We start from the raw sequence: 24192 nt of genomic DNA on the forward strand, positions 1-24192 counted from the left end.
AGTCTTTATTAGTGATCGTGGGAAAATCACTCAGTCCCTCTCTTGCTTATTTTTTTCTATCTCAATATTGACAATATTTACTTCTGTGAAACTCACGTAAAACATGTGTTGACATGGAGCAAAACATTCCTATTCTATATACCTTTAGGGAATAATTTAACATTTTGGAAAAGGAAAAAAAAAGACCGTTAGCATGTGGAAAACCAGGAAGTATTTTATTCTGTAACATTTTTAAACACTGAAATAGTACTTCTCACAACCGTTACAGAAAGTAAAATATACTGGTGTTGATAAATTAAAGTATATTTTCATAGTCATTTATCAGTAGGAAGTCATTTTTGTATTTGGCACTTAATACATATGTTTTCCTGATTCTGTGTTTCTCTACAGGATACACATTGTATTTTATTTTGGCATTAGACAACAGCACAATTTCTCATATACCTTTGGCTAAAGACAAGTTAATCCTTGTCTTGGAGACTTCTACCCTTTGAGCATGCAGTCTCATGTATATTTACAGAGACTAAAATTTTACCCTTAATGCTCAGATACATGGTCTAAATGATAGGGAAGAATAGTTAGAGTTTTTAAAAATAATGTTCCTGAAAATCTCAGGTTAGGGTTACTTTAGACGAGATGAGGTAAGGATAAAGTAAACAAACTAAGTCATGCAATTATGTGGATATATCACATATGTTGAATTGGTGTTATCCTTCTATGCAGGTTTGCAAGGAATTAGTCCGTAATATTTCTCTACATCACTTACAGACTTTCAGAATTAGAAGGAATATTAAGAGATCATGGTTGATCCCTTTATTTCATAGGAAAAGGAGACTCAGAAAAGCAAGTAAGGACTAGAATCTGGATTTCTTTTGATCCCACCCCCCACTCTTTCCTGCAGTGAGCCCCTTTTCTCTACTTTCTGTCAAGTCTATCAGCTTCCAGTGCACCCCTCATTTCAAGTAGATGATTCATATGCTATGTGGCCCTTTTTCACTTTTACAATTGCAGTAGCTTCCAGAAACTGGCAAATCTAAGAGACGCTCTCACAGAGTTGCTTCATTAGCAGTATTCCTTCCACCCAGGCCCACAACCACTTTCAAAGTTCAAGCAGACACACAAATAGTTTCTAATTTTAACATATGGTACTGAGACTCCTGGCCTTTCAACACGCATGGGACAGACATTTGCTTATATATCCTGCAGAGACCTACATGACTGGGATCTCTAAACCTCTCTCCAGGTGGGAACTACCATCAGCAAGAAGTCTGGTCTTAACTCTAAAGGGTTATAATAAAATTTATGTACAATTGTTTCCCTTTCATCTATCAAGTAATGCCCTACTGGTTCTCATGAGGTAGGATTGCATTCTCTCTTATCCTCAGTCTTATATAAGAGAATGATGAAGGTGTTTGCAATCTAAACATGTGGGTAGATAGTGTTTGTTCTCTATGCATTTACCCAAAGGGAGGTGCTAGGCCTCAAGCTCAACCTGCGGAAGCCAGCATGAAGCTCAGTGTCCATTAATGAGATAATCAATCTGTTTTGAAAATCTCAACCATTCCTGACTCTTCATTTACCTTTGTTTTTTTTTTTTTCCCTGCATTTAACTTTTGTTTAGTTCGTAGTAGATTAAAGATGGCTGAAACTTCTTTGCTATTCCTTTCATTGAGAGACAATATTCCTCCCTTTGTCAGCACTAGTTTTAGTAAGTTTGACTGATAAAATCCAGTGGAAATGACATTCTGGCACCTCTGTGGCTCACTCACTAGAAATTTTGCGGCTTCCACACAGGTCCCTTGGAAACCTGGGTCAAGTCAGCTATCTTGTAGGAAGTTTGACTCCCTTTAGACTATTAGGCAATGAAAAAGCCCAAATATGAGGAAGACCACACTGAGAGGCTGCATGGAAAGAGAAAAAAACCCAGAGAAAAAGGAGGTCAGGTAGCTGTTAGCTTTTATATCCATTCTAACACAAGTACTAAGCAAATTACTGAAGTGGCTCTCTTGAATATTCCAAGCCCCCACAATGATGATATAGAGAACTGTGGAATCCAGATGGCAGCCAGAATCAAGGTCCAAGACATCTGATCCAGTTCAACATCCCAGGCATACCCTGTCATTTGAGCTACTCCACCTGAGTCCCAACCATCAAACAAACTGTCCTCACGGTACCGTGCCCAAACTCCTGAACCACAAACTTGTGAACACAGTTTCTCGGTTGTTGCTTTATGCCATTAAGTACTGGGGTGGCTTGTTATTCAGCAGTAGAATACCAGAAAATGATTTGATTCCAAAACTAAGACTCTACTTTAACAGAACCTAAAACATGTAGCATGGGCTTTGGGACCAGGTAGAGGATATAAGCTAGGTGTGAAGAGGGAGAGATTAAGGTCAATATGCATGAGCAGAAACAGCCCTTGGTGCCCTACACTAACCTTGAAAGCATAGTGCTTATTGCTTTTAAAGGATATTTCTCAATGGCCAACTTAACTTGGAATGCCACTGGGGAATGTTATCTCTGATTAACTACTGATTTAAACCCATCACACTCTATTGGACATGACTTGAAAAATACGGCCACTGGGGCACCTGGGTGGCTCAGTCGGTTTAAGCATCCAACTCTTGGTTTTGGCTCAGGTCAGATCTCATGGTTTGTGGATTTGAGCTCTGCATTGGGCCCCACACTGATAGTGCAGAGCCTGCTTGGGATCCTCTCTCTCCCTCTATCTCTGCCATTCTCCTGTGCACTCTCTCTGTGTCTCTCTCAAAATAAATAAAATTAAACAAAATTTTTAAAATTAAAGAAAAATATGGCCACCGCCATACTCAGTCTCTTAAAATATTTCCCAAACTAGCTCACAGTGCTGATTTTGGGCTTCCTTGTTTCCACAGTTCCTCCACTCTAAGCTGTCTCTAGAATGACCACCATCAGGCTTCAAAATAATTGACTAAATTATGAGTTACTCCAAATAAAGGTCTAATTCTTGCATTGAATACTCTGCAGGTTAAAATCCATAGTCATCATCACATATAAGTATATTCACAGTTTGACTCTAACTACCTTGCTACTAATAAATACAGTGCCCCAGGTTTCCTGTGCTTTGGGGGCATTTATGTTTCTTTTATTTTTTGGAACAAGCTATGCACTTTCATGCTTTTGTATTTATCTCCCTTGTAAATCCTTGCTTATTTTTTAGGTCAAACTCAAATGTCACCTTTATTCTTTCTCACAAACTCTGTTGCATTCCCCACTAACCAATGAAAATCATTCCTTCTATGGACATCCTAATACACTGATTCCTGTTTTCATTATAGTGGTTATTGTTTACAAAATATTTTTTGGACACCCTGTCTCTAATCCTCAGAAGACTTTGAAATCTCTAGAATTAAACTTGTTGTCTTGTTGATTTGCAGATCCTCAGCCTTTACAAAAGTTCTCAGAGTTACAAAGAGCTTAATATATATTTGTAGAAAAAAAATGACAATATTCCCGTAGGCAGTGAAAATATAAAGAACTGTCTTTGATATCCAAGTATACAATAATGCATGTCTTCATTTTAGTCTTTAGTTCCTTCTGATTTTATGGAAATGGAAATATTTAACTTGTAATATCTAAGGTATATAATAAAATGTATTAGTTAATTCTTATGATTTATATGTGTCTGTGTTTATGTGATGTGTACCTGAAGGACAAAGAGGATTAATTTGGCTTAGAATCTGTATGGTCCATATAAAAATCAAAAAGATTCACATTTATAGCTTCTACTATTAATTAATACTATTAGCAATTTTTTAGTAATTGAATTACGTTATAAATTACATTATAGTTCCTGAATTGTACTTTTAAATTATTCTCATATACATAAACAAATAATTTACACTATCGTGTTAAATAATCTAATTTATTTTATTTACTTTATTACTGAATTATTTTGCCAAAATGATTTGTAATGTAATGATTGCAAATGAAAATAGTTCTAACTTAAACTCAAAATATTATCAAGCTATTCCTAGAAGATTTGAAAGCTTTTAGATATCTTCTTCTTTTCTAGAATGCAAACTAAAGCCAAGATATTTCAGTTTATAAATGAACTCAATGCCTAGGACACATATTACCATTTGGAGAGTAAAATACTTTTTCACTACCCTTGAAAACTTATACCCAGGTTATGTTAGTATATTTGCTCAGTGACAGTAAAATAACCAGTTCTCACATTATCCACTCTATTTTGTGGGGAGCAATGGCTATTAAATTTTTTTCTTAATTTTTTTTTCTGTTTTCTTCCTACCACTAGCATACAGAATAAACCTAATCTTCCACAGAAAAACTCTTAAATTATTTCAGGACATTTGCTCTGGATCCCAAAATATTGAATGTCTGTGTGGGGAAATTTAATTTTATTAAGTCTATCAGAAAATGTATGAAGACCCACTCTGTGCCAAGTGTTGTGCTAGGCATTTATGATACAACCCCCTTCATTGTGGATTGTAAATAAAATAACAGAAATAAAGAATTTAGTATAGTGTTTATTACTTAGGAAATGCTTTGTAAATGTTAGCAATTATTATTGAATACTGGGAAATCATAACTAGCTTCCTTCTTTTCCCTAAATGCAGCCTATATCACATTAATTCGTGTCATGAACTCATTCTACTACTACTGGGACTTTTCCATTCATCCTTCTTTTTATTTATGACCGAATCATCATGTAAATTTTGAACGTTTTATTTTTCAAATTTGATTTTCACTTACGTTAAATGTTATCTTCATAGAAAATGCCGATCATTCCAGATGCTGTCTATATTTCTAGATCTTAATTATGTTATACAATATATTTCCTACTCACCCATTTTGTGCATTCTGCATTTAATTAACATGTTTACTATTTTGAACATTAGGTAATACAAGTCCAAAGCCAAAATATTGTGTAATAAGTCATTGATCCAACTAGAAAGCAGATATGCAGATATTTTCTTATAAAGTTTATTTATTTATTTGAGAGAGACAAAGAGGGAGGAGGGAGAGGGGCAGAGAGAGAGAGGGAGAGAGAGAATCCCAAGCAGGCTCCACACTGTCAGCAAGGGACCCGACATGGGACTTGATCTCTTGAACTTTTGAGATCATGACCTGAGCCATAATCAAGAGTCAGATGCTTAACTGATTGAGCCACCCAGGCACCCCTAGAAAGCAGATATTATGGAGAGAATTTCCTTCTTAGTGTCTGAGAGATGAAATTTTGTATATAATAATAAGAGGGTAAAACTCTGAAGTTTCCTTTGCAAACACTAGCATATTAAAAGTTCTTCCTAAGTCTTACCCTAAGTAGTTAAAAATGCTGTTCCACCTACACTGAGTTTTGTTTGGCTCTGTGAGCGATAGCCTGACATGAGATTTACTATACAAATACAGACTATCAAACCAACAAATTCACCGATTTACAGACCAGAGGGACAAATTCTAAGTAATCATTATCATAATCATATCCAAAACAATAATAATAATATTTATATAATTAGTTAACTGAGACATACCATGGTAATTACAAAAAAAAAACATGAAAGGAAAGAAAAAGCAGACTTAAACAAAGCAGCAGATGCCTCTATTACAGCTGCCAAGAGACACAAGTCCTTTTTATGCAGACCATCTGAAATTTATTGTAAAACTTTTGTCGGCTGAAAGCTATCCATACCTACCAGACGTGCCATTAAGGGACAAGTGCCATCTCTTTTACATAAATGATACAATGCCCAGAACAAGTCATCTGTGGAATAATGATATCACTTTTGATATCCCTGAAAATGGTATCAAATAAGTGGTAGACAGATTTATTTTACTTGTAAATGCTTACTTGTCTCGCACCCACTCACACAGATATTTGTTTAAAGGGTTATATCTTATTATGCTCTCCTGAAGTACTGCGTAGACATTTAATATCATCTGCAGGGAGCAGACAAGACTAGAGTCGCCATTATTTCACATATTTTTGAATAGCTGTCCACGTAGACCCTTAGGACGGTGTCTCCTTCGTGCTGCATTGCAAGCACTCTGTTTTACTGCAAGCCAGTTATAATTACAACGGCAAAATAAAAAGCCACCCAAGCTCCTTAATTATCTGAATATATTATTCTTTAACATAATTGTTTTTACTGTTTATTTATTGATTGATTTTGGGAGAGTGGGGGAGGGGCAGCGAGAGGGAGACACAGAATCCGAGGCAGGCTCCGGGCTCTGAGAAGCTGGCAGCACTGAACCCTACATGGGGCTCGGACCCATGAACCATGAGATTATGACCTGAGCCAAATCTGGATGTTCAACCATCTGAGCCACCCAGGCACCCCTGAATATGTTATTCTTTAAAAAAAGTTTTTTTTTTTGAGGTTTTCTGAATGGCTCATCAATTCTGACAGAATCAGAAAGGAGAATGTTAACTGGGGCGGTCAGCTATTCTTAAAGGACTTATTCACTCATTTTTAAGGCTAGAGCCCTTTCTAAAAGTTTTATTGTCATTAGAAGCAACAACGGATTACTGATTCCTAAGGATACCAGCTTACCAGTATACCTAAGAATGTTGGCAAACAGTAGGCCAGCAAGGTGGTGGCATGTTATTTTGATTCTAGTTCTCTGTGGCCACTCAGTTGAAATGACTTAACCCCTTGAAGACTCAGCAATGCTGTGTGTGTGTGTGTGTGTGTGTGTGTGTGTGTGTGTATGTGTGTGTGTCAGGGGGTGGCTGACAGCATTTGATAACTCCTCTTTGATCCCTATCGTTGACTCAATTCAACTCTTTGTCATTTATTACCTTTCTTATTGCAGCAGACTCCTAGCCAGTCTCCTGGCCTCCACTCTGACCTATTCAGCTCTAAAGGAAATCACAGAGAACCTGGAATGTCCACTACCTTTGAGGTAAGGAAAACTGGAGTCTGACCAAAGCACTTAGAGTCAGAGAATATCAGATCCCAAGGGCAAAGAGCACCTGACAAAGAGGGTCAATGACAACAACAGTGGAGACACAAAATTTGTTGTCAGATATGGAAATGTGGTGCAGTTTATGGCTAGAGCAGTTTATTATTTTTTTTAATTTTATTTAAATCCAAGTTAATTAACATATAGTGTAATATTGGTTTCAGGAGTAGAATTTAGTGATTCATCACTTACCTATAACAACCAGTGTTCATCCCAGCAAGTAATGCCCATTACGCGTTTAGCCCATCCCCTCACCCACCTCCCCTCTAGCTTATTTAAAGAAAATAATGTGTGAAGTAAGTGTTCGTAAGTTTTCATTACCTCATTTTATTTTTACTCAAAGCTGATCATGATAGCCTCCTGTTAAAGGATATCAATATCAATATCAATATATATATATAATTATAAGTAATCATTATCATAATCATATACAAAACAGTAATTATAATATTTATATAATTATATATATATACATATATATACATATGCATATATATATTATATTTGATCACTAAAGCAGTATCACACATTGTCTTAGTCCATTTGGGCTACAATAGCAAAATACCATAGACTGGGTGGCTTATAGACACCAGAAATTTACTTCTCATAGTTCTACAGGTTGGAAGTCCAAGATGAGGGTTCCAGCAGGATTGAGTAAGAGCCTTCTGGGTTGCAGACTTCGTATATTCTCACATGGTAGAAGGGGCTAGGGAGATCTGTGAGATCTTTTTGTAAAAGCACTAAACCCATGAATGAGGGCCCTGATAACCTCCCAAAGGCCTCACCTCCAAATACTATCATGTTGTGCATTAGTATTTCAGCATTAATTTTGAGGGTGAACAAACATTCGGCCATAGCACACATGTAGCACGCATTTAAATTATTTAACTTTACATTATTTTTGAAAGACAACAATGAGGAAATAATAAACAAATAACTTTTTGGTTTCTTGACCTTTTGCAAAAATGAAAAAGTTAAAAAGATTTCTGAATCCCTTAAGTGTTAACAATTTATAATTTAATAATCTACAGGAAGTATAGCAAGTACTAATTTAATAATTTTTGAATCAAAATTATTCTTTCTCTCTGTTTCCTATTTTGGCTAGCATTACATTTTTTAAAACTTTCTACTTTCTATGTCTTCTTTTGGTAACCAAAGGTTTGGAGTGGAAAAGAAACTTGAGATTTGAAGAAATGACTAGAAATGGGTCTCTTCTTCAATAATGTCGATCCAGGAAAACAAACAAAAGAGCAGGAAGCCGGGGGGCACAGTTTTCTTTGGGCAGCAAATATATGAGACATATTTCAGCTAGAGTTCAAGATTTTATTGGTAAATAAAAGGAAGAGCTTGGATTCCATCCAGATCTAGTTTAAATTAAAGCACCGGTAGTAACTTAACAACTGAGGTAAAGGAGAGAACAAATAAAATGTGTGTATTTATTTTTGAGTGAGAGAGCACGAGTGGGGGAAGAACAGAGAGAGAGGGAGACAAAGAATCCAAAGCAGGCTCCAGGCTGTGAGCTGTTAGCACAGAGCCCAATGCGGGGCTCAAACTCATGGACCACAAGATCATGACCTGAGTTGAAGTAGGGATCATGACTTGAGCCGAAGTCAGACACTTAACCTACTGAGCCACCCAGGCGTCCCAGAAATATGTTTAGTTCTTGAATCTCTACTTAGTTTTTCTCTTTCTAACGATATACTTACCAAACTTATAGGGTTAAGAGAAAGGAAAGCTATATACACAAATGGAAATAACACTTGGACTTTGGCTAGACATGTGCCTTATAAATTTCAAGACTTTGACACTCTATTAACAACTGGCAATGAAACATTCTGTTTTAATCTTCTTATACTTTATAGTAAATATCAATTTGATACTGATATCAGATGCATTAAAGCAATTGATTAGATAGCTAAGCAATTGTCAGTGAGAAATACAGAATATTCTTCTGGAAAGGGGTTTTGGGGAGTGAAGAATGATGTTCTTTGAATTCTGATTGCTTGATGAACATTTTCCTTGATTACACACAGTAAAACTTTCAGTGTTATTTTCAATCATAACAAGAAACAGGCAAAATGAAAATTTATTTTTGTAAAGTAAATGGACTGGTAAGAATATATAGGCCTAAAATATTAATTAAAACCTCAAATACAATTATTACTGACAATTTTAAAAGGACTAAATGCACATGATATAATTAATATTTGCTGTGATTTAAAACTTCCTCTGTAATGAATGGAGATAATTTCCTCATGTTAAATATTGCCTGAAATTGGAGTATGACAGCTAACCATCAAATACAGTTTTCTCTTGGAGGCATCATTATTTTTTAGAGACATATGTGCTAATATTTAAAATTTTAGTGTTTATTACTTTAATAAAGTAACAAGGAATTTCCTAAGGCCAACTTAACTACTCTATGAAAAGTGATTTCTTATGCAGGTGATTTCCTGTCTCTTGTTTCAAACTGGATGATATTTTATGAGAAAACTTGTAGAATATATTACTTTAGATCCAGAAAAGAAAAACACACTCAGAAAAGACTTATTTGGCAATCTATCTTCTGCTGAAAAGCAGACTTTAAAATCCTATTTATGTTTCCAATTATAATGGAATACCTACTCAAATCATGAGTAAGTATTTTATCTATTATTGCATCCTTTTATTACTAAACACTGGAAGAACAATCTAATTTCAGCTGTTCTGATTCATTTACACTTAAGCTATCAAATTTTTATGTTCGCAAATGTTTTTAATGCACAAAAAGCTATAATGATATCTTTAATAGCGTTTTCATTTCTGCATCATAGACATCATATTTTCTTGATGTCTTATGAGTCTTATTTAATAAAAAAAACAAAAGGGAAAGTAAATGAAGAGAAAGTAGTTTTTCTTGATTTGAGCTATTTCTGTGTGGCATTACTAAAATCATTTTAAAATGAAAGAGTCCACATAAAAATTCAACAAGATTTTTGCAGCCATATAATGACAGATGGTCAATATTATTGAAGCTATATAATGGCAAAGAGATGGTCAATATTATTGAAGGTCAATATATTGATATATTCTATGTATATAATATAAAATCTATTTATGAGTGGGAAAATATGGTAAGTTAAAGCTTCCAAAGAAAGCCATTTTGGTTTGACCACTAACATTTCTACCATCGTCTTTCTAAATTTCTAAGGCCGTGTTATATTAGTAAAATGAATCCAATTACATTTTCCTTGCTAATAGTTATACAGATAACACTAAACTGGGTTGTGTAGAAGGTGTGTGTTACTGTCAGTATCAAGATTTGGTCATTTCTTGAAAGAGATTTAATCAGAGTTACTTTGAGCTACTTATGACCATTCTGATGTAGTCTAGGAAATGATCAGAGACTAAGATTAGAAACCAGCATAGAATTCTGGTGAGGAATCACAAGTTGTGTGTCATATTTTGTACTGGAGTATCCTAGTGACAAGTTATTTGCATTGATAATATGCAACTAATAATGGCAAAAGAAATACAAGCAATAAAACCATATTTTTATGTTTTGCTACTTTGGACCTAAACTACAAACCTTGTATTATTATGTCCATCAACAATTTGAGCAGATTTGCTTAATTTAGCTGTCAAACATTGACTCAGGATAAATTTATGATATCTTGGAAACATTCAATGAATTCATTTAGTCTTTTATAATTCACTCATTTATTCAACAAGTGTTCATTGAGTGCCTACTATAGCATGCCATTCACTGTTCTAGGTACTCAGGATGGAACAGAAACAAAACAGCAAACTCTCCTGATTTCATGGTGTTTTCATTCTGGTCTGGAGAAACACAGAGTGCACAGATAATAAACATACCATATGCTACATGGTGAAAACTATTACAGATAAAAACAAGGCAGATAAATATCAAGCAGTTTTAGAGAAAGTCATCTGGGAGGCCACTCTGATAGCATCGTTGGGTAGATTCCGACAAACCACGTGCACTTTTGGGGGAGGGTTGTGCTGGGCAGGGGGAAGAGTAAGGGCAGCGTCCCCCAGGGAGGATCTTGCTTATCACATACAAGGGGTGGCAGGAGAATCCAGTGTGCCTGGAGCAGATGGAAAAATGATAGAGTTATAGGACATGTGGCTGGAGAGGTGTTATGCAGAGACTTCTTTACACTCAGCATGTGCCAGTCCTGGAGGCAACATGAAAATATAACCTAGGGTCCCTACTCTTACAAAGCTTTTATTTTGAAAGGGAACTTAAGACTAATTTACATAAAGAACAACATAATGCTTAACATAGGTAAATTATTGCTTAGAACATATTTTATGATGGAAGCTAATTGTTCTGAAATTAAAATCTCCTGACCTTGCAGGAATGGTGTTAACTTATAATTACCTTCAAACTATTTTTTTGTAATGCTTGAATCTTCCTAAAAAAACGATTTGAAATGCACAGCTCTAGTTTTTAAAAACAGACCTAAATGCATTCTGTAAAATAAAGAATGGCTAATTTAACATGGATGAGACATTTCTCAAATATTTATTATGTTCTGATTTAGGGGCATTTGAAACAAAAACAGTAATCACCAGGAGTCAGTATTGGTTGACTTCCAACAAGCTATGTTAGGCTTAAATATACTTGCTTTCTTTTTTTTTATTTTTCTTTAAGGATTGTGATTCTGGTAGAGCAGAGAAATTTATAAGGCACAGACAATCCTTAATGTTAGTTGAATCCAGATGCCATAAATTATTTGTTAAAGTCTAATGGCGTATATTAGACATAAGGAAGAAATATGAATGTGATGATTATACCATTTTGTAGATTGGCAGCTGGTTGAACAAGCTCACTGTAGGCTGTTTATTGGACTATATGACTCCTGTCATATACATGCAATTGATTTTTGAGCATTAACCAAGTGGCAAATTCATTGTTACCATGCATTGTGAATAGGCTGATGAGCAAACAGGCATGTTTCTTGCTCTCATGCAACTTACAATCAGCAGAGAAGACATAATATACACAATTTCAAGTGTGTCTTATGCTCACAAAAGTATATACTGCACCATACATATGAAAATGCTAACTCGGGGTGCCTGGGTGTCTCAGTCAGTTACGCATCCAACTCTTGATTTCAGCTCAGGTCGTGATCTCATAGTCGTGGGATCGAGCCCTGCCTCAGGCTCTGTGCTGGGCATGGAACTTGCTGAAGATTCTCTCTCTCTCCCCCTGCCCCTCACACTCACACTTTATCTCATTCTTAACATAAAATTTAAAGAGAGAGAGAGAGAGAGAAGGAGAAAATTAAAAGAAAAGGCTAACTTGGACTAGGGTTTAGGCATAGGAAATGTTTGCATGAGCTAACAATAAAATTTATGATGTGTCTAGAAGATAGGTAGTTTTAGCTAAGTGAATAAGGAGATGCCTGCATAGGACAGAGTATTTTAAACAGAGAAAATAGGAACATAAAGCTTTTCTGCTGCCAGGATCACCAGGTCAGAAAAATTTAAGAGAAAGTATAAATGGAACATGAAGAACAAATAGTGGAGATATTGACAGGGGTAAAATGATACAGGGTTTTTACTGTACTGGGTTTTATTCAAATTACAATGGAAGGCCATCAAAAAGGTATTATATAATAAAATAAAAGAAAGATGTAAGAAAAAGAGAGTATGTTTGTTTTCTCTTATGGGTTGAATTCTGTCCCACTAACACTCAGATGAGGCCTTAACCCTCAGTACCTCAGACAGAATGTGACCTTATTTGGAAGCAGCATCCTAGCAGATGTGAGTAGTTAAGATGAGGTCATACTGGAGTAGCGTGGCCCTTTATCCAGTATGACTGGTGTCCTTATAAAAAGAAGAAATGTGGACAAACACATGGGAGACGACCATGTGACACTGAAGTCAGAGATGAGAGTGATGAACCAGAAACCAAAGACTGCCAGCCAAGTACCAGAGGCATGGGACACATTCTCCCTCACAGCCCTCAGTAAGGAACCAATCTTACTCAAACTTTGATCTGGAACTGCCAGCCTCCAAATCTGAGACAATAACTTTCTGTTGTTTGAGACACCCAGTTTTGGTACTTTGTTACGGCAGCCCTAACAGTGTCAGTATCAGAATTTGTAATAATCACTAAAACTATAGCAATGAGGTAAATCTAAAAAAGATGAAATTATATAGGGTTAAATGTAAAATCCTCCCCTGGGTCAAAACCTTTTAGGTACAAGTAAAGGATGGCAGAGATACTGTTTAGCACTTGCATGAGATTTTTTAAAAAGACATTATGTATTTAGTTTATATGTGAATCATCGGTATAATGTGTATCTCAGGCCATACCATTTCAAAGTGCATTTAAAAATATGGTATTTTGCGTGTTAAGACTTTATCTTGAGATATCTGTCAGTGTGCTTTTCTTCTAATACTTCCTCATTACTTGACCCTTTTATACCTCACCCAGGAACATGTGAAGTGCATTGAGATTTAGTTTTGTTATATTGAAATGACATAAATGAAGAAAACAGATTTTTTTCTTTTCTAAATCCAAAATTTGCTCGCTATGTCTTATTAGAAATAAGTTTTAAAATCTAAAGGGGCGCCTGGGTGGCGCAGCCGGTTAAGCGTCTGACTTCAGCCAGGTCACGATCTCGCGGTCCGTGAGCTCGAGCCCCGCGTCAGGCTCTGGGCTGATGGCTCAGAGCCTGGAGCCTGTTTTCGATTCTGTGTCTCCCTCTCTCTCTGCCCCTCCCCCGTTCATGCTCTGTCTCTCTCTGTCCCAAAAATAAATAAACGTTGAAAAAAAAATTTATAAAAAATAAAATCTAAAATTTTATTTGCAAAAACCAGAGATTTTGTATGTTTTGATATGCATTTGCTCATGTTTGAGAGAAGAATAACAGAAAAGGTTCAAAGGGACAAAAGGAAAGATGTTGTCTTGTGATCTAAATTTATGAGCAATTTTTTTTCTAAGAACTTCTGCAATGTATTGTCTGCACTTTCCCCCCAACCCCACCCCAGTTTCTTAACGTAGAAGCTCAGATAATTGATTCAAAAACTTTCTTCTTCTCCAATAAAAGTATCTTATGATATTCATTTCCTGGTAAGCACTGTTTTTGTTGTTTCTTCTAAATTTTGATGTTAGGTTCTTATTTGTATTAAGTTCAAAATGTTTCCAAATTTTGTTTCAGATTTCTTTTTACCTTAGGTTATTTAGAAGCGCGTTGTTTAGTCTCCAAATAGTTGGAAAGCTTTCCAGATATCCTCCAGTTACATTAAGTTAAATTTCACTAGTCAGAGAATATACTTTGTATGGTAACAGTCCTTAAAAATTTATTTAGCATATTTTTATGGCCAAGGATTCTAATTTAGTGAATGTCTTATGTGTACTGGAAAAAAATGTGTATTTCCCTCCTCAGTCATGTAGGTCCAATACAAATTAGGTCAAGGTGTTGGGTAGCACTGATCAAGTAGTTTATATGCTTTCTGATTTCCTATCTACGTATTTAATATTGAAAGAAGAATGGTAAACTCTCCAGTTCTGCTCATGGTTTTGTCTATTTCTTCATCTGGCTTACAAATTGTTGCTTCAAGTATTTAGAAGTTCTGTTACTAAGCGCATACACATTTAAAACTGTTGTTTTCTTAGTTAATTGACACCATAAATATGTAATGTCCTTCTTTACTCATTATAGTATTCATTGTTCTGAAATCTACCTTATCTGTTGTTAATTTAGCCACTACAGGTGGCATTTTGCAGTACATCTTTTTTTCCCATCCTTTTTGCTTTTAACCCACATACACTTCTTATATTTCAAAATATATATCTTATATTTATATACCATATATTATAATAAATAAATATTTATGCTCATTTTAATAGTACTATTCTTCCAGGCACCATTTAATTGAATGTTGCCATTTTATCCAGTTTCACAAACTCTATCTTATAATTAGAACATTTAGGTAATTTACTTTGAATTCATTATCAAAATGATAATGTTTAAACCTATCCTCTATTAAATGTTTTGTATCTGTATCTTTTCATGTTCCCTCTTTTTATCTTTTCTTGCCTTCTATTGGATGAATTGATTATTTTTTATAATTCCATTTATGTTCAATCACCACTTCTCAGATAGCTCATTGTTTTATTTTTAATGATTGTACTAGCCAATGTTTTTTAATTTTAGCATGTATCAGAATCACTCGGAAGGCTTTTAAAAACAGAAATTGCTGAAACACACACACATATATATATACATATATATGTATATATATGAAACATATATATATATGTTGCAGTTTCCATACATATATATATATATATATATATATATATATATATATATATGTTGCATATATATAGTGTCAGAGTTCCTGATATACCATTAGTTCTTCTTATAAGACAAAGGGATGTTTCCTTTTTTTTTTAAGTTTATTTATTTATTCTGAGGGAGATAGAGAAAGTGCAAGTGTGGGAGGGGCAGAGAGAGAGGGAGACAGAATCCCAAGCAGGCTCCTTGCTGCTAGCACAGAGCCCAATGCTGGCCTTGAACTCACAAAACTGCAAGATCATGACCTGAGCTGAAACTGGGTCTGTTGCTTAACCTACTGAGCCACGCAGGTGCCCCAAGGGATGTTTCTTTTTTTTTTTTTTTAAACGTTTATTTATTTTTGAGACAGAGAGAGACAGAGCATGAACAGGGGAGGGACAAAGAGAGAGGGAGACACAGAATCTGAAACAGGCTCCAGGCTTTGAGCGGTCAGCACAGAGCCCGACACGGGGCTTGAACTCACAGACCGTGAGATCATAACCTTAGCCCAAGTCGACGCTTAACCGACCGAGCCACCCAGGCGCCCCGGGATGTTTCATTTTTAATTAATTGATTAATATGTATTGATTTGTCATGTTATTTGCCTTCAAAGACTATCACTGGAGACCAGTATTCTGGTCCCTTACGAGTTCATCAGGTTTAGTTTATAATGAGATTCATGAAGTTATACAAATATAATTTACAATTTTATTTAATAAATGAACTTGTGAGACCATATGGACAAATGCTATTCACATTAAAAATATATTTTTTAATTGAGTTAACAGCTTTAATAATTTCATTAAGAGACCTATGTCCAGTCTTAGGGAAAGGTAATAAAGGAGAAGGCTAAAAGTAATATTTGAGATATTTTTAATTCCCTGATATTGTCTCCTTTATTTGACTCTAGACAAACACATGCATATTAGATATAATTTTATTGAGGAGCATCCCCATGACAAATGAAAGAACGCTAGAATATCCTTGCACTAAATCCTAATTTAGTTATGTAGGAATAGCTGTTTGGAATACAATATTCGTACAAAAAATGAGATCAGAATGAGATGTAAGATAATTATATGAAAATCACTGTGATAATTTCCTAACTTTTATCAAACAGCTTAATAACTCAATTTTATTTATTTATTTATTTATTTATTTATTTATTTATTTTTTAATTTTTTTTTCAACGTTTTTATTTATTTTTGGGACAGAGAGAGACAGAGCATGAACGGGGGATGGGCAGAGAGAGAGGGAGACACAGAATCGGAAACAGGCTCCAGGCTCGGAGCCATCAGCCCAGAGCCTGACGCGGGGCTCGAACTCACGGACTGCGAGATCGTGACCTGGCTGAAGTCAGATGCTTAACCGACTGCGCCACCCAGGTGCCCCAATAACTCAATTTTAAACTAGAGGTATTCATCAATTTCTCCAGAGAAACTAGAGAACCAATAGGAAATGTATATATGAATATATACAAAGAAATTTATATAAGTAATTGGCTCATTTGATTTTGGAGGCTGGCAAGTCCAAATCTGTAAAATGGGCCTGCAACCTAGAGGCCCAGGAGAATTGATGGCACAGTTTCTGTCCTAAAGAAGTCTGCTAGGAGAGTCTCACTTGCTCAGGGAGGTTTTGTTTGTTGGTTTGTTTGTTTGTTTGTTTGTTTTCTATTAAGGTCTTCAACTAATTGAATGAGGCCTACTCACATTATGGACAGCAATCTGCTTTAACAAAAGTTCATGGATTTAAATGCTAATTTCATCCAAAAATATCCTCCAAGTTGATGTATAAAATTCACCATTACACTAGTTAAATATTCTGATTCCTCTAATCTTACATTGTAACCAAAAACCAACATGAAACACAGTGATAAAGAAATAAATTTACAACGTTCCAAAAGACTCCATTATATGTCTGAATTAAGTGACAAAAAGTTATTGAAGATAATTTATCAGATATATACAAGCCTAAAAATTTCTAAAGTTTGGACATGAAATTATATATCTACATACTTTTATATGAGAATTTATTAAAATAGAATCCATGGGGTGCCTAGGTGACTCAGTTGGTAAAGCCTCTGTCTTTGGCTCAGGTCATGATCTCACAGTTCGTGAGTTCGAGCCCTACATTGGGCTCTGTGCTGACATCTTGGAGCCTCGAGCCTGCTTCACATTCTGTGTCTCCCGTCTCTCGGCCCCTCCCCTGCTCATGCTCTCTCTCTTTCTCTCTCTCAAAAATAAACATTAAAAAATTACAAAAAAAACCAAAATAGAATCCAGAGTAATATTCTTTTTTTATTTTTGTTGTGATTTGATGTATAAATCTATGTAATTCACACAGATCTTTTATATATTATTTTCTTCATTTAAAATATATTGAAATTTATAGTAGTTTTATACTGGAAACACATTAAAATAATATAGTAGCTTTTTACGATTTGTCAAAGATCTAGATAATAATTCTTCCAACCAATTTCTCCCTTTCCATTTTGACTTAAAAGATTCTGTTATTTTTTTAAAATAAACTTATAAATGGATTTTGATCTGCTTTTTATTTTCCATTTAAAATTACACCTGGGATAGGTGCCTGGGTGGTCAGAGGGTGAGTGCCCAACTTCAGCTCAGATCACGATCTTGAGGTTTCTGAATTTGAGCCATGCATTGGGCTCTCCACTGACGGTGCAGAGCTTAATTGGGCTTTTCTCTCTCCCCCTCTCTCTGTCCCTCCCCCACTCATTCTTTCTCTCTCAAATAAAGAAACTTAAAAATTAAAAAAATGTTATCAAATTACATCTGGGATATTAATCAACTAGAATTTAGATAAAAACATGAAATAAAAATAAAGGATATTGACTAGGATATTGACTTATTTTTTAAATGTTTGTTTTGAGAGAGAGAGAGAGAGAGAGAGAGAGAGAGAGAGAGAGAAGAGAGACCAGGGCAGGGCAGAGAGAGAGAATCCCAAGCAGTTTCCATGCTGTCAGTGCAGAATCTGACATGAGGCTCCATCCCATAAACTGCCCATTTTTAATTGGATTATTTGTGTTTTTGTGTGTGTATGTTGACTTGTACAAAGTCTTTACCCTTATCAGATTTATCATTTGCAAATATCTTCTCTCATTCAGTAGATTGCCTTTTTGCTTTGCTGATGGTTTCCTTCCCTGTGCAAAAGTTTTTAATGCGATGTAGTCCTAATAGTTTCATTTTGCTTTTGTTTCTCTTGCTAGAGGAGATATATCTAGAAAAATATTGGCCATTTCTATGACCAATATCATGAAAATTATTGCTTATGTTTTCTTTTAGGAAGTTTATGGTTTCAGGTCTCACATTTAGGTCTCTAATTTACTTTGAGTTTATTTTTGTGTATGGTTTAAGAAAGTGGTCCAGTTTCATTCTTTTGCTTATAGCTGTCTAGTTTTCCCAAAACCATTTATTGAAAAGATTGTTTATTGCCCAGTGTATATTCTTGCCTCTTTTGTCATATATTGATTGACAATATAAATGTGGGTTTATTTCTGGACTGTATTCTGTTCTGTTGATCTATGTATCTGTTTTTGTGCCAGTGCCATCCTGTTTTGATTACTACAGCTTTGTATTATATTTTGAAATCTGGAATTGTGTTCACTCCAGCTTGTTCTTCTTTTTCAAGTTTGTTTTGGTTATTTGGGGTCTTTGTAATTCCATGCAAATTTTAGGATTATTTATTCTAGCTCTGTGAAAAACGCTGGTGGCATTTTAATAGAGATTGCATTAAATCTGTAGATTGCTTTGGGTAGTATGGACATTTTAACAATATTTGTTCTTCCTATCCAGGATCATGGAATATTTTTCCATATGTTTGTGTCATTTTCAGTTTCTTTTATCAGTGTTTTATAGTTTTCAGAGTACGTCTTTTACCTCCATGGGTAAGTTTGTTACTAGGTATTTTATTATTTTTGGTGCAATTGTAGATGGGATTGTTTTCTTAACTTCTCTTTCTGCTACTTCTTTATTAGTGTATAGAAATGCAACAGATTTCTGTATTTTGTATCCTGTGACTTTATTGAATTCATCTGTCAGTTCTAGTCATTTTTGGGTGGAGTCTTTAAGATATTCCATGTATAGTATCATGTCATCTGCAAATAGTGAAAGTTTTACTTTTTCTTTACCAATTTGGATGTCTTTTATTTCTTTTTCTTGTCTGATGCTGTGGCTAGGACTTCTACTACTATATTAAATAAAAGTGAGGAGACCGGACATCCTTGTCTTATTCCAGATCTTAAAGAAAAAGTTCCCAGTTTTTCATCATTAAGTATGATGTTAGCTGTGGGTTTTTCATATATGGCTTTTACTGCATTCAGGTATGTTTCCCCTAAATCTACTCTGTTGAGATTTTTATTCACTATTTTTTTTTCATTGATGGGTATTCTACTTTGTCAAATTCTTTTTCTGCATCTATTGAGATAATCATATGGTTTTTTTTAATCTTTTTTCTTGTTAATGTGATTTATCACCATTTGATTGTGGTAAAGGATTTTTTGAAATACTCTTGGATTTGGTTTGCTAATATTTTGTTGAGGAGTTTTGCATCTATGCTCATCAGAGACATTAGTTTTCTTCTTTTGTAGTGTCTTCATCTGGTTTTATATCAAGGTGATGCTGGCCTTGTAGAGTGAATTTGGAAGTTTTCCTTCCTCTTCTATGTTTTGGAATAGCTTGAGGAGAATAGGTATTAAGTATCCTTTAAATTTTTGACGGAATCCATCTGTGAAGCCATCTAGTCCTGGAATTTTATTTGTTGGGAGTGTTCTTATTACTGATTCAATGTCTGGTTATTGGTGTGTTCAACTTTCTTATTTCTTTCTGTTTCAGCTTCAGTAATTTCTTTTTTTTTTTTTTAATTTTTTTTTTCAACGTTTATTTATTTTTGGGACAGAGAGAGACAGAGCATGAACGGGGGAGGGTCAGAGAGAGAGGGAGACACAGAATCGGAAACAGGCTCCAGGCTCTGAGCCATCAGCCCAGAGCCTGACGCGGGGCTGGAACTCACAGACCGCGAGATCGTGACCTAGCTGAAGTCGGACGCTTAACCGACTGCGCCACCCAGGCGCCCCTGTAATTTCATGTTTCTACTGTTTTTGTTTGTTTGTTTTGATCCCTATTTCAATTATTTCTGCTCTAGTTTTTATGATTTCCTTTCTTCTCCTGCCTTTGGGCTTGGTTTAGTCTTCTTTTTATAGCTTCTTTAGTTAGAAGACTATGTTGTTTATTTGAGATTGTTCTTGCTTTTTGATGTAGACCTGTATTGCTGCAATCTTCCCATTAGAACAGCTTTTTATGCATCCCCCAAATTTTGGACTGATGTAATTCATTTTTGTTTCTCTCCATATGTTTTCTTTTTTATTTCCTCTTTGATTTCATGGTTGATCATTCATTGTTTAGTAGCATGTTGTTTAACCTCCATGTATTGTGTTCTTTCCACATTTTTTCTTGTGATTGATTTCTAGTTTCATGCCGTTGTGGTTGATAAAAATGTATGATATAATTTCAATCCTTTTGAATGCATTATGATTTGTTTTATGGCCCAGTGTATGATCCATTCTGGAGAATTTTCCATGTGCACTTGTAAAGAATGTATATTCTCTTGTTTTGGGATGGGATGGTCTGAATATATTTGTTATCTGGTCCAGTATGTCATTCAAAGCCATATTTTTTGTTGATTCTTGGTCTGAATGATCTATTCATTGAGGTAAGTGGGATGTTAAAGTTCCCTACTGTTACTGTATTACTGGTCGTCCTACTCAGCCATCTTCCCAGAAATCTCAGCACTTACTTATTTTTAACCTGAGAAGAAGGACTTTATAAGAACTTCTGTCATTACCATTATAAATTTATTATTAATTCTACCTATTTTTGATGTGAATTACTTATTATGCTTTCACTATTCCCTTCTTCACCATTATTATTAATCAATGTCAATTACTGAGGCATGTTTGGCTATCTGCTCAAACTATTATCAAATAGTCTTACCAAATAAAATATGATTAAAGTAATTATAAGGGTATTACTCCCACTTTACTTTTATCCATAAAGAATGGTGGCATTTTAAATCTGAGATATGTTTTATTTCTATCATAATTTTTAAATTCTTTCACAAAATGTTGACCCCTCCTCTTGCTTACTGACCTTGTATTTCAGCACTTGGCATTTGAGATTGAACCATAGATTTTATTTTTCTGGATTATAATAAGATCAGATTTTTCAGCAATTATCCAGTTTATGGGAAATAATTAGATTGGGAAAGAATATGTGCCCAGTTGCAGTCTGATAGACTATCATGAGAAGGAAAGATTTAGAAATAGTTTACATAAAAATATTAGACCTATGTGAAAAATTATGTACACCCCTGAGACATAATAGTCCAAGGATGCTATCTGAATTGTAGTTTTATTTTATACATTCTTCAATTTCTTCACAACTGAATCCAACGTAATTCCTATCACAAATACAAGACTGTTTGACTCTTAATGGGGAATGGTAAGAGATTCATTACTTAAGGTCATCTACTGAATACATAAAACATACATTATCGTATTGTGGACCAGTTACTAATAAAAAGTATTTCGTCTGGTTCCTGCTTTCAGGATCTCCAATAGAGATTTGTCCAATTTCCTGACATTTAACAATACATTTCAGATACAATATTGAGAAAGAGAGATGATTTCTATTTGGCATCTATTTCAGACAATTATTTGGGTCATGCTGAAAATTTATTTAGATAGTCTATTTATACAGGCCAATCATATGAAAACTGTATTTTCTCTTTTAGACATCATAGTTTTGTTCTTAGGGGAAATTTAAGAATCATGATATACTCAACAATACTATTTCTACTTTGCTTTAATTTTACTGTGATAAGAGTTTGATACCATGTAGGATACCCACCCACGCCAAGTATGTTAACTTAGGTGTAATTTGTATTTTATAACTGTATCATTTCGTGTTTAATCGTTTTGTATTATTTTTTAAAGAATTAGAATCAATATATATATTATCCTCAAGGAAGTGATATCAGGATGTTCTCAATGGTTTTGGTGGCTACTACCCTGGCAAATGTAATAAAATTTATTAATGGGCACAGCATCTCTATTATATTTTTTAGTACCCTGGTAGAGAATATGAAATCCTAAGTAATTTTCCCCGAGAAAACAACACAGCAAAATGGGACTATTTCAATAATGAAAACAAAACATAACACTGAAAAAGTTCTTCACAGGGAAGTGATAGTATCTTAAGTATTTTTATACAGACATTGGGGTAGATTTAGATAGATTTGTGAAATAGGCAGATACTTTCGTGGCTTCCTTTTCTTTCCCAAATCCTTATCTCTCATTTTGGTGTTTTATCTGCTGGGCAACCTGTTTCTTTTTATCACCAACTTCTATTACTTCACCTGGTTCTCTTCTCCATCTGATAGTGTTTGGGAGAAAATGATGAGCAATGGACATTCCATCCATTCTCCCTTTTATAAGGGCAGATGCTCCAAAGAAAGAGGGAGGCCCTTCAACTCTCCTGGTAAGCCTTCAAAGACAGACCGCCCTGAAAACTCACTAGTAGTATTTATTAGCCAGGGGGTCCTTAGGTACGTAATTTGTTTAACAGGGCATACCTAGTCTGTCTAGGGTTGCTTATTTTAAACAAACCTGGAAATTATGAGTTTATGGGGCATGGGTTTACTAAACATGTCACACCAACTATGGAATTAATCTGAGTATAAAATAAAGATGCTTCAGGCTGAAATGGCTCCCTCCTGTGTAAATAATATAGCCACATAATTACTTAGAATTTTCTTGTGTAAATCTGAGTCAAAGAGCATTCTAATGAGGCAAGGAAGAACCAGGCTGCGCTCACGGTCCCAGACCTCTCCTTGCTCATTCTATTCTGTGTGGTCACTTAAATCTTCTTCTTATAAGTCTGATTTGTCAATCTGATCCTTTGTCTTGCTTCAGCATCCTGAACAGAGCTTCCTTCCATGATTCATGTCAAGTTACCCAGAGCTGCCATCCAGGAGTTAAAATAGATTGTTATAAAAAGTGACCATAGGTTAAAATGACAAAATGGTAATTAATGCATTATTATGCCACATGTTATCTTCATTCTAAAAAGGGGCTGTAATTTAAAGACTTGACTCCAATGAAATAAATTAGACTCTTAGACAACCCAAATACATTAGAAACCAGGTCTCTGGCTGCACTTCAAATCACATATATTGGAATAATCTCTGTGTGTTTGAAGAAAATTGGACCATGATTCAAAGAAACATATTTTAATAGTTTTCCCGCTGGTTAAAAGAACTAATTATTAACAAGATACAAAAATGGTGGAAGGAAAAATCTGCTTAGGAAAAGCTTTACCAAACCCAGTAGAATTTCTTATCTTTCTTCTTAAGTAAACTATTTGATATGAATTTTTAGGAAGAGCTTAATAAGAACTTCTTAAAAGAGCACACATAAATAGGAGCCTTGCCTACTTGCTGATGCAGATTTGAACGAATTCAAGAAAAGATTAAAATACTTTCTTTTATAGCAATTTTAGAATATTTTGTTCACTTGGAAATAGAAAGGTTGTACCGACAAAATGAAGCCAGACGTGTGTTTAATTATGAAGAGCTTTTTTTCCACTTCAAATTTAATATAAAAATGAAGGTGTGTGAAATAAACTATGTTTCATTCAGGCATTTCTTCGTGAATTATAATATTCCAGACAAACTCCCACAGGGGTAAATATGTTTTCATCTTCTGCAGGTGCACTTAGAAGTAAAAAAAATCTTCTAAGGAGCACTATTTCCCAACAAATAAAAATATTTCCATCTCCAGCCAGCCTTGAAAATGTTACTCCTAGGAATAAATAAATTTTCTATGATGCTAAGGCCCTTGTTCAGGATCCAT

Source organism: Felis catus, chromosome C2, assembly GCF_018350175.1.
Source record: "Felis catus isolate Fca126 chromosome C2, F.catus_Fca126_mat1.0, whole genome shotgun sequence".
NCBI lineage: Eukaryota > Metazoa > Chordata > Mammalia > Carnivora > Felidae > Felis > Felis catus.